The 12,737-nt window shown below is 38.7% G+C and overlaps 1 protein-coding gene across 3 annotated transcripts in view; it reads left to right on the top strand.

Moving 5' to 3' along the window:
• WASF3 (WASP family member 3) overlaps window positions 1–12,737 on the top strand; it is a 65,751-nt gene that overhangs the window by 16,985 nt on the left and 36,029 nt on the right. For all 3 annotated transcript variants that reach the window (XM_069013067.1, XM_069013045.1, XM_069013055.1), the window contains one exon: window positions 2,094–2,184. The gene's annotated coding sequence lies outside the window, so the exon portion shown is untranslated. The remainder of the gene's footprint in view (window positions 1–2,093; window positions 2,185–12,737) is intronic.

Below are 12,737 nucleotides of genomic sequence, written 5' to 3'. Positions count from 1 at the left end.
GAGAATTGTCCTCACTGTGTGGTAATTGTCAGCTTTCTTTCCATCCCTGTATAGGTCATATATTGATCTGAGTGAGGAGTTCTTTCATCACAGGATGGATGCAAGTATCCTGTTTATGTAGTGCAGTGCTACAGACGATGTGTAGATGTAAATGATGGAAGTGGTAAAGTGTGTGGACAAAAATGTGTAGCTAATATGGGGAACCGAGAACTTCATAAGGTGCCTTTGCTGCTGAGGATAATGTAATGTGCCAATACATTCTCAACCACCCTGATAGTACTAGAGAGTTTAAGATTTACATGAAGTTCCAGTCACCTTGTACTACAAGTGCTCTATGGTGTCTGTTCTGTAGTGTTTTTAATGTAGTGCTATTTGCTCTAAAGCAGATGTACTGTTTTCTGAACCACGAGCATTCTTAATTCACTGCTGGTTGAAGTCACTTACAGAATCACAGAATAGCCTGGCTTGGAAGGAATCTTGAAGAACATCTAGTTCCAATGCCATTGCCATGGGCAGAACACCTTCCACTAGACCAGGCTGCTTAAAGCCCCATCCAACCTGGCCTTGAAGACTTCCATAACTTCTCTGGGCAACCTGTTCCAGTGTTTCACCACTCTCACAGTGAAGAATTTCTTTCCAATATATAACCTAAACTTACCCTCTTTCAGTTTAAAGCCAGTCACCCTTGTCTTTTCATTACATGTCCTTGTAAAAAAAAAATGCATCTCCAGCTCTCTTGGTGGTCTCCTCTTGGTTCTGGAAGTTGCTATAAGGTCTCCCTGGAGTCTTCTCCAGGCTCCTGTTTTCATAGGACAAGGTGCTCTAGCCCCTCTGATAATCATTGGGGCCCTCCTGGAATCTCTTCAGCAGGTCCATGTCCGTCTTATGTTAACTTAGGCTAATAGGATCCTGTCTGACATAATTTAGTTGGGATTGTGAAGCTGTGTTTGGAAGGGACTTCCCCTGTGTAGTACACCTATCCTGGAAATGAGAACATGAATTAGTGATATGTATGTGAGCCTTTGTAATGTCTCTTCAAAACAGTTTTTTTCTCTAAGCACATAAACACTTAAGTGAGCACCAAGACCTTGACAAACTGGTAGATTTTGCTAGCAAGTTAACTAGAGGACAATATTTTATTTGGAATAGGTAGTTACTGCACCAGTGCTTCCTGGAATCCAGGTTTGGGCACATTAAAGTTCTAATATTCTGAGGGAGGATGAAGGAAAGTGAGCAAGGCAGGGGGTGACAGTGAGCAAGCAAGATACTGCTGTCTTGCCTTTGAGAAGTCATATGGTGACTTTAACAGTGTCTTGCTCTTCTAGATGCTTTGTCTTTCTTATAAATCCTGGTTTATGATTGTGTCCTTAAGATCAATAAGTTTTTTTTCTCTTGGAAATTGTAATAGTCTAAAATATTTAGGCAAAATAATGCATAATAGCACCCTTTAAAAATCTGGTAGTAGTATTAGCCTCCTATAAGCAAGTGATCTATTTTAGAGATCATTTTTCTACAGTTCTTGCAGGAAGGACATTTATATCTTAACTACAAAAAACCTTAATTTATAAAAATTTAGTGTATGACTAAATGTTAATCTATAAGTCAGAATGTTCTCTTGATGCTAGGAATGGTAATATTTTCATGGAAACATCTCAATACTTAAATTTTGCAAGCGATTCTCATTGCTTTTTTTGAGTCTTGTTTTTGTGGGTTTGTGTTCAGTAATATTTAATTTGCTGTGAAGAATCTCAGAGGGACTTAAACCTGCTGTTTTATTGTGTTTTATAGGTAGGCCATTATATGATTTTTCCATCCCCACAGTTTTAAAGTGGGTAAATGTTACTTTCTCTGCAGATATTTCTATTTAAAAATTGATTATAAAATAACATAAGCTATTTTGTTACCTTGAAAAAAAAATTAAGCTGTAACATGAAATATTTAGCACAAAACAATTAAAACTGTCTGCATTCTACTCATGTATATTTTACTAAGTTTTTTTTTCCAGCTGATCACTGAACCAAAACCTATTTTTAATGCATAATGTTAATTATTCTGTTACTGAAAGACTAAGTTAAATTTGTCTTTGTTTGCAGAAAAAGCCACCTGAGTGTGCTGGGAAGTTGGAGAGCAGCTGTCTTCTGAATCGTGTAAACAGTACGGATATTCTGTACTCCTTTGTAAATGGTAAGTTGTTCAGGAGAGCTCTTAAGGAACATTCCTTGTCACTTACTTTGCATTTGTGTGAATCTACTACAAATAGCTTTGAAGACTGTGATAAGTCCCTCGAACTGAAGACCAGTGATGAATTTTGGAAACTTGTCCAGAAGGTTATAAATTAGCCTTGCGAAGGAGGTTTATGATGTGCTGTATTAGGCCCTGAAACAAATGTCAAAAGCATTGCTAACCCAGGAGACTGGTAGCATTTAAATACTAATCTTATTGTGTAGAAAACCAAAATAAATTTACTTTATTTATGGTTGTTCATGAGATATTGGATTTATAAATTTGCATCTGTTAGTTACTTTTACCCTGTATAATCTGTACTTTGTTCATGTATTGTCTAAGAGATTTAAACTAAATCTGCTGAGGTTGAATGTTCGTTTGCCTCAAAGTGCAACGGATAATAAAAGATTTATATTTATTGATATTAAACTAGCTGTGTGGGGAAATATTCCACTGCCCCCAATCTCTCTCAGCTGCCACACTCAGCACCAGGGGCCTTTTAGATGAGGACTGTCTGTTGTGTTGCTGGAAGAGTAGCACTTCCCCGTGTGACATAAGAGGTGGGACACACCTGGGGGGGTGCTAATGAAGGTCTACTGCCTAAGTGCAGACAATTTTGTTACAATAAGTAAAGGTGATAAGTGTGTGTATATGTATATTTCCAGGGAGCTGCAGCTTGTTGGCTTCTGCAGTGGGAACGAGAAAGTTTTTGAGCAGGGGAAGAAGCTGAAAAGCAGATTTGTTGCTCTTCCTTCTGAGAGGGTGAGGTTAAAAGTAGTATTAGGTACTTGTAGGTGAGACTGTTTTCTTCCTGTATTGCACACCACAGTGCTGCCTTTGGCAGAAACCACTGCCAGCCTTGCTTCAAGGTCTCTGAAAACCAGTAAAGTATGCAGCAGTGCTTTAGGAGACTGTTGTTAAGGGTACTGTGCTCCTGTGTCCTAGAGCTGACTCTGTCTATAACCCTGGCTATGATCCTTTGCCACAGTTTTCCCCTCAGATGAAATTTGCTTATGCTTATTTCAGTTTTGAGTTCTGAGTATATACTTGATGGTACTCAAGATGCTTATCAGCATATATGTTCTGAAAAAGATTGCACTTTAAGTTAGGAAAAAGAATTATTCTGGAAAATGTGGGCATTCACAATGTCAAATAGAAAACTGTTTTGAGGAGTGAAGGAATCAGGAGGAAATATGGAACACAGAGGAATGGGAGAGATATGGCAACAGCCTTTGAAGGAGAAGGGTGAAAGAAAACCCACTCTTTCCCCCTTTACCCCTCTTGCACTACCCATTAAATGGAAAGGTAACCTGATAGTTATGTACTGAAATCGTTTGGAAAAAAGATCTCTTGCTCTAGATGTCGAAAGTGGAGGAACTGTGTCAGGGAATGTAAGTAGTCTGCAAAAAAAACCCCAAGGGTAAACCAAATGGACATATCCAAGATTGAAAATATGCTTTGCTACTAGATTAGTAGTTTAGCATATTGCTTATTATTTAACAAAGCAGTGAATGTTACAGCACTGTTATATTTGAGTTGCATTTCATGCTGCATAGAAACATCATTGCTTTTATTTGTGAGAAGCTATAGGAATTAGTTATTACAAGAATAAGAACCTTGGGTTTGGAATATTTTACCTAGGTTATATTTATTAGTAAAACTTTAAAAGTTATTTTGAGATATTTGCTGTTCGTTCTCAGTGTAGTTTTATCAAATATTTTGTTTCTTTGTGCAGTTTAAGCCAAACTTTCATGTAGGGTTTAATTAAAGTGTCTAGTGTTTAACTAGTCTGGAGTTAAATGTAACTGAAGAGGGTATAAAGACAATGCTGAACATATTTGAAAATAATCAGCCTTTAAATTAAAAGAAAACCCCAACAACCTAATTCTAGTAAACAAGTTCTAATTTTTGGTTGAACATTGATCATTCATGTATCACAAGCATTCTAACTGAACATACAATTTGGAAACTACCTGATCAATAAAATGAGAAACTTGTACTTAAAATAATGCTTGATTTCTATAGAAATGTAATATATTTTCTTTTAAGATTTCTATTCAAAGAATTACACTTAAAAGTCATAATAAAAAATTTAAACAGCTTAATTCACCCGTTCTGCATTTGTAGTGAGGCATTTGAAATTAAGTCACTCAGTTTGTCACTTGGATTATAGTTGTGCCTTGTCTTGCTTCTCTGGATTTCCTACTGTGTTTTGCTAATATAAATGCCCCCAAAAGTTGTCAGGTTGATAAAAATACTACATTAAATGTTTGTAAACGGTGCTGATTGCTTAGAATACCATCCTGTGTGAGTAGCATGCACTAGCTTTTCTAAACTTCTGTTATAAACCTACAACACTACAGTACAAAAGTGGTTTCCACAGAAAGTTAGCATGTAGTGGGGAATTAAATACCAGATTCAGGGCTTGAAAACAGCCTCTGATGCTTACTAGCCCCAGCTGTCAATTCAGTAGACTACCAGAAGAATTCTTCTGTCATCACATACAAGCAATTCTATGAAATACACCTCTACACTTAGTTTGTCAGATAAAATATTGCATATTCAGTTACACATTTTGAAAAAAGGTGTTAAAAGTGTGTTTGTGATTGCTGTGTGCTGTGAATACTCTTGCAGTCTTTGGAAATACTTCTACTGGGAAAGCAACTTGGATACTTTTAGTCAGGGTTAAATCAAATCTATATGCTAAGACTTTTGCCTGTGCTATCTGGCTCTTCAGTTGTGTGACCTGTATCCTTTAATCTTCATGGCTGCTAAATTATAGATTTATTTAGTAACTTCAATTTTTGATTTAAAATAAACCATTAAGAATAGTTCCCTGAAGGAAGGAAAACTCTTGAGAATGCGGCAGGGTGAATATGAAAAGTAGGTTGGGCAGGAGACAAATAGTCTCTGGAGAATGGTGGAAGGTTTTTGGACTACTTGACCAGCCAGAAGCTGCAGATCACTAATTGCATAGCAGTGGATGGGGGGAGTAGGAAGACAAATGTTTTCCCAGTGGTTTCCTGGGGATGGAAAAAGACCTATGAAAAAGGCAAAAGTATTACAGAATTCTTGCATTTCAAACAGTAAAGCCAAAATGAGGTGGAACTGGTTTTGGGAGAGACTAACTTAGGCTAGAGAAGTGATCACAAATTTCAATCTTGAGGTACATGCATTTTCTAGGAGCTTTTCTTGTTTTGTCTGTTTTTGATGTCAGGAGAGGCTGAATATTTGGGCTTAACTCTTGCCTGTCTGGGGTTAAACTTTTCAGTATGCACTTATTTACATTTTGGACTTGACTGCATGGTGTTGAATTCAATTGCAGCCTGGCAAAATGGGTTTGATGTAAACAAATTTCTTCTCTTTGTGTATTAAAACTGGTGTCTGCACTGTGAGAGCCTTAGCATGCTCATCACATATAGATATATTCTTTGTTATCACTGTCTGAGACTGGGAAATTTTCATTTCTGCAAATAAATGCAGTCATTGGCCTCTTCTCTGAACTCTTCTGTGATTGGCATCATAATAACTTCCCTCTGAATTATGCAGCTAGTGCACAGGGTTCTGCTTGAAGATGAGGTTTAAATCTTGGTTGTCTGTGCAGTGATTAAATAAATCAGTTTCTAAATTTAACTGATGTAGTTAAATTACTTTTTGAACTGTGTGTAGATTAGTCTCTAATGGCTTGATTTTTTCCATATGTTCATGTAGTCTATGTAGATTACATTGATTATTTTAAAGTGTAATTAAGAGCAATGTAAGTATTGATAGGTTTGTTACATAATTTGGTGGGGCGTATGGAAGATCCATGTAACCACAGATAACTTTAAATTACAGTCTTTGAGAGTTGGAGTCCATGTGTTTGTGCCTACAGTTACCCTGTCAGTCCATAAAAAAACCTGGTCTCCAGTCACAACAGGTTTTGCTTGGTTTAATGTGATTCTCAACCTCAGGAGGAAAGCCAACAACCATAGCATTGCCCACTGGAGCCTCATCACAGAGATGGCAGTGGCAGTCCCTTTTTTGTTTAGCAGCCAGCTGGTCACAGCTGTAGTTAAGAAATCTATTCCTCTTGGATTGTGGGATCTCATCAGCTCAGTGGGTTTTAAACTAATAATTGCATTTCACAGGAGAAGATTTTATTACTGGTATAACAGCAACAGCACTGCTGTGAGGGAGGCAAGCTTAGATTAGGTTCACTTCAGAATTCTGCATCTTTCTTCGTTTCTGTTGTATGTTTTAAAGAAAAACAAAAGCATCCTGAACATTAACATTCCAGGATTTAACTCTGCCCCCCCCCCCCAACCCCGTTTTCACTTCAGCATGTTTTAGGTCCAAAATCTACTTACCAGTGTTAAGAATGGACATCTAGGAAATCTTTTTCTTCAAAGCAATTTAATGATAGGTAATATTGAAAGTATTTTGGTCCAGTATGCAAAATGTTTTGAAGCAAACTCATGGCAAAGTTCAGTACTAACCCTTGTGGAACTGGAGGGGAGAAAATAATCAGTTGGGGTTTTCTTTCTTTAGGAATAGGTGCCCTAATTGATTTGAAGCTGCTTTCTTTAGGTTTACTAGAGACTGCAGTGATCATCAGGATCTAGATGGCTGCCCTTTCTTTTTTAAATTCAGGAATAAAATTAAAATCTGCTTCATCAAGACTCATTGTGGTCTTATATTTTTGCTTGTAAATAAAACATTAACTTTTAAAGCTTCCTCATTTTTTATGTGCAGTGTGTGTATTTCACAGAGTGGATAAGGTTGGAAGGGACCACAGTGGGGCATCTGGTCCAACCTCCCTGCTCAAGCAGGGCCATCCTGGAGCACATGGCACAGGATTGTGTGTAGATAGTGCTTGAATGTCTCCAGTGGGGGAGACTCTACAACCTCTCTGGACAGCCTGGTCCCGTGAGTGGTCACTGCACAGTGAAGAAGTTCTTCCTCATGTTCAGCTGGAACTTCCTGCATTGGTTTCTGCCCGTTGCCTCATGTCCCATTGCTTGGCACTGCTGAGAAGAGCCTTCAAGATAAAACAGACTGCCCTTAAATTATCTGGTTGCAGCTACAAAGTAGCCTAAGCTATACATTAAAACAATTTAAAATAGGTATTAATGGATGCTTATACTTAAAAAATAGAGCACTGAGTCTTTGCAGATAGCTGCCTGGTCTAGCCTGTCAGCATTCTTTTAGTTACAGGACTCTTTCTTCTGAGAGTGAGAAGCAGTCTTCAAAATCTGTCTCTGAATAGTAAACAGTTTTAATAATAATAAAAAAAAGAGAAAAGTTTTGTACCAAATAGGGCTTGTTGGCAGACACTGGATTGTAAAACTGGAGGGGTGAAAGCGTAGTCGGAAGGATTAGTTTATATCTCTCAGTTACCAATGCCTCCAACTCTTGTTGGACCAGCTGGCAGCTTCCAAAGTAATAGTGAGATGTGACATTGCAGAAGTGAGGAATGGAGAGTAGAGTCCAAGTTAGTAGAGGAAAGCAGCTGTAGGGCATGTGAAGGGCACAAGTCTTGGTTGCTGTGTTGGCAACTGGAGTGGAGAGTATGCACGAAGCAATGGTAGTGAAGGAGGAGATGAAGCACTGTCAGTAGGGCTGCTATAAAGGAAGAGAAGGTTGGACTGTGGCTCTAAAATGTGGGCAGGGCATCTTCTCACCAGTATAAAACTGAGCGGCGTCAGGTGTTTGGCTGAATGCTGATAGATGCAGTTGGGAAATATGAATGTGATCAGTTCAACATGCAATCTACTTGTATGCATTTTATGGCAGGTGATTAATGGTAAACAGGTAAAGAAATGTTCTGTTCTCTATGAATTACAAGATCAGTTTGGATTAAATTTGGATTTTAGATCGAAAACATGGAGAGAATGGTTCCTTAATTTTTTTTATGGTTTATCCTTGATTCTGTCTTAGTCTCTTGGAAAAGAAAAAAGGGACCTTCACAATTTACCAGGAGCTAAGGGCAGCTACTTTTCTTGAGATGTGATGGTACCTTTCATCAGATAAGTGACTTCTTGTTCCTGAGAAGAGGATACCAATTTTTGTCTTGAGCTGCTATCCATGCTCCTGTTTCAGAGTACTGTATATTTATTACAAAAAGTACATATTTAATATTTCATTCTTTGAAAGGAAATTTGGTCTTAAATATTTATGAGTATATGCTGCTTGTTTCTTTTTGTAAATGAACCACAGAAATCAATGTATACCAGGTTAGCATCCACTAAAAGCATGGTTTTCAGAAAGAGATGGAAAGGATACAGACATAAACTACTTATGTGGCTAAAAAGATAAGCAGAATTTGTAATGCATGCAAGGGATGTCTGTTTTCTTCTGTTCAGTAAAGTCTTTGTTGGCCTACTCAGAGTTTGCTGGGATGCTTCTGTGATTTTGGGAAATGTGGCAGCAGAAAGTGGCTGAAAATTGCAAGAGCTCTGAGCTTTTAGTGTCATTGGTTTCTGTTCCTACCAATAGGATGGACTGGGACTAGAGAGACTGACTTATGAGGAGCATCTGAAGACGCTTATCTTGGAGAAGAGGGTACCTTGTTGCTGTCTACAAATTCCGTGTGAGGCAGGTGGAAAGGGAGATGCTGGTCCAGCCTGTGTCCAGGTGTCCAGTGACAAGACACAAGGGAATGATGTAAAGCTGCATCAGGGAAGTTTAGATTGGATGTTAGGGAGAAATTGTTCACTGAGAGTGGTGGTCGAGCACTGGAGCAGTCTCCGCAGGGAAGTGGTCATGACCCCAAACCTGTCCAGAGTTCAAGAAGCATTTAGGCCACATTCTTAAGTACCTGGATTAACTTTTGGATTGCCCTGTATGGTCAGGAGCTGGACTGGACTATCTTCATGGGTCCCTTCCAACTCAGCGTATTCTATGACTCAACTAAAATTCTTTTAATGTTACAATATTGGTGCCATTTCTTGTAGGAAGCAGTCGCTAGTCTTTCAGGTCTTGTTACCTAGTCACTTGTGCTTAGCTTGCTGTTTACCTACACAGCTGAACACTGTAACTGGGTATGAAATGGGAGTTTGGCTTGAATTGCTTTGTTTGTTGGGTATTTTTTTTTTTGTCCTGAAGCAGATTGAATGCTCTCACTATCACTTCCATGCTCTCAGATACAAGGGTAGTAATGCCGTAAACTGCTTTGACTTCTTTCCTCTGGATTAGATTTTTGCTGACTTCCAATCTGATTCCAGCACGAGAAGCAGCTCAGCCAGGAGCAGCAGCTACAATAGCACAAATGTTGAAATAGGAATAGGAGAAAGAATCCATTTAATTAAAACAAGGAGCGGTTGGCTTACAGCTGTCTTAAAAAGCACAACTTTAAGTGGAGTAGATCTTAAGGCAATGACTGGGTTTTGCTTCTGAGAAGGAAACATAACTCATCTTGTGGTTGAAACATTTGTTGGTAAGTACTGATATGATCTAGGTCCAGTTTCTGATTCTTGTACAGGCCTTGATGATGGTGACCAGCACACAAGTGGCTTTTTGCCTCTCAGTGGTATAACTGAGGTGCTGCTTCTTGCCTTTCTCACATTTGGAGAGTAAATTTAATGTCAGAGTGTACAGATATTGTAGGAATGCAGGTGTTTGGTAACCTTACTGTAACAGGTTACCTTACGGTGACCTTTGTGATGCTCCTTGGCAGTTACAGCCTTGCTAGGTTTAGGCAGCCTGTTCCTCTTTCAGTGGTTTTAGTTGGCTGTATTGCCAGGACTTTGCTGTGTGTTTGACTGCCAGTTAGTAAGGAAGATGAGATCCTTCCCCAAGGATTGGGTGGCTGAGTGCATTATCGAGAGTGAGAGGATCAAGGAAGCTCTGACTCCTGTACATAGTTTTTTTTTTATTCCCTCCTTTTCCAAGGAGCCTTCATCTGTAAGTATTGGAGGAAAGCATAATTAAAAAATACTGTCACGTATTTTCAGCTTTAAGATGATTTTTTTTTCTTTTTAGCCTGTATGTGCCTCTCTTCTGCTATCTTGTCCTGACAAAATTAAAACAAAATAAAACTGCTCTTTTTCAGCCTTTATATAGCAAATCAAAGCATGCTGAAACAACATTGTAGGGTGTATTATGGTGCAGGTTTGGTTTGGATCCAGGATTATATTTATGATGCAAATACCCCAGATGTGAAGTATATGAACTCTTTCACATGAGTCTAAAACCAAAAGGTTGTCTGTAGGAGCAGATGTGATGGTGTCAGCATCTAACAGGCCGTAGACTGGAAGAGCACTAGTGTGGAACAAATATTCCTGTTTCCCTACCAAAAACAGTGTATGCAAGATGGACTCAGGATCAGCAGCAGCAGCTATTCTGCTCTGAAGGTGCCTATGCTCCTGTTGTACCACACAACTTGCTAATGCAGTCTCTGAAGTCTTTGAACATCCCCAGAGGCTCACAGGTGAAAAAACCTGATGGATCATGCTATTCTTTATTATGGAGTTGATGTATTTTGATGGTTTGTGCTTTTATTATACTATGTAAGACTATTTTCATCCCAGCTCACACTTAACATTCACCCACACTTGACATTGACTAAAAGAGGAGAATTACAGACATAGGTGTAAATCAGCGTGATGCTTTCAAATACTCATTGTTAGGTTCTGAAATTTCATAGACCCTTAAAAAAGCTAAGACATATATGCCTTGAAGAAAGACAGACAAAAGGTTCCACAAGGGGTATTTTAATGCACTGATTTGAAATACAGGAATAAAGCAGATTAAAAACATTTGATGTTATCACTGATAACCTCTGCATCCCCAGTAATCGTAGCTGTGATTTGATGATTTTTAGCTAGGAGAAAAAGTTGCTTAAGCCTCTTTTTAGCGATTATTTGTATGTGGTAAGAATGCTTTTTTTCCTTGAAGCTGGTTTCTGGAGCACTTCTATCCTGCCAGCTCCATGGAGATGTGTTGATACAATGCCAGATTTCATGGAACACAACTTTCTTTCCAGCCTTCAAGTGTTGAAAGGGGATTTTTACAGAAGAGTAACTGCTGAATTCTGTCTGAGACTCACTATGGTTTTATAGTAGCTTATTTGTCTCACAATAGGAGTTACTGTATGGGTAACGAGGAAATCTCCTCAATACTGAAAATGAGGTTTTGTACGCCAATGTTACTGTATCAAAGCATGTTACTTGTAGTACTGCCTGACACTGACTTTAATACCCCCCCCAAAAAAACTCCAATAAAAAAAACCCACAAAACTCCAACCCAGAATGCTACTATAAGCTCAAAACAGCAGCAAAAAGAAAAATCTGAGGCCAGCATCATATGTTGAATTATTAAGAAGGTAATGGTGGGCAGAACCTTGACATCTGAATTTGTGATCCTAGCTAGAGAGAGGATCTGTCACAAAAGAGCCAGAAACACCAAGAGAGAAGGTAGTGTTTTGTATCTGGGGAGATGTAGCTGCTTGCGATCTTGGTGTGCCTCACATATCAGTAACAAATATATCAAGTATGTTTAGATTTATGTTTTTTATTGCAGTTTCATTTCTCTTAGTATTCTGTTTCTGGTGAGAGGAACAAATGGATATCTGCCCATGTAGGTTAGTTTTGAAAAAATGTGTTCAGTATTGATAAGGGCAGGAAAAGGAGTATGATCCATCTTGATTTCTGCTGGACCCTATGTTACTTGCTTGTGATTCAGTTGTTGGAGTATGGGGAGCTCCTATACTTCTGATAGCTGGATGTTCTGCTGTGCCATCTGTAACTACTACTATTTCATTTTATGAACTGAAAAATTACACATTGTGTATTTCTCGTGTGTCAAACAGGAATGGCTTCTGTGATTAACTTGAAGATGTTGACTGTGTGGAAAAACAGTGAGGAAGATTACCTAGAAGAGGGAAGTAGCATCCTTAGTGCTCAGGTTACTGTGCACAGGCAGATCAAGTGTAGGAAAGACATGAAATGCATCCCCACCCTGGGAAAGTCTCTGACCAGAGCTCAGCATTCCTTAGGCACCAGAGTGAAACAACCACTACACAAAAAGCTGTATTAACAGGGGGCCTTGGTAAGGCTGCTTGCGCTTTGTGGTGATTTTATTTTTGGATGGTAGGTTGTTTTTTTAATTGTTACAACTGTCTTTGAGTGTTGCTTTGTGTCACTCATAGTATCTTTCTTGATATATGCACTAGTCCTTGATCACATGGCACTTTGGGATAATGCTGTAGTACGGTAGCTACCAGAAGATGGACTTCATGGGAACAGATGGCACACTTGGCTTAGGATAAAAATAGTTGGGAATTTTTGTCAATTCACTTAGAGTCAGCTGTTGGATCCAGACACAAAATATTTAGTTCACTTTTTCCATGAAAGCACCCAAAATAAATCTGTTTTCCCCCCACATAGACTAGTTGCCTTTTCCAGGTTTCTGATACATAGGGAAAGTCAAGTGTTGGTAGGAGTGTCAAAATCAGGAAAATTTGTGGTGTGGGTGTAAAGCTTCACCTTGAGGAGCTCCAGGGATGTTGCTTTATTTTGTAGTAATTAAAATCT

The sequence above is a fragment of the Aphelocoma coerulescens genome, chromosome 1 (assembly GCF_041296385.1).
Source record: "Aphelocoma coerulescens isolate FSJ_1873_10779 chromosome 1, UR_Acoe_1.0, whole genome shotgun sequence".
Taxonomy (NCBI): domain Eukaryota; kingdom Metazoa; phylum Chordata; class Aves; order Passeriformes; family Corvidae; genus Aphelocoma; species Aphelocoma coerulescens.
This window is presented reverse-complemented; position numbering and strand designations above follow the sequence as displayed.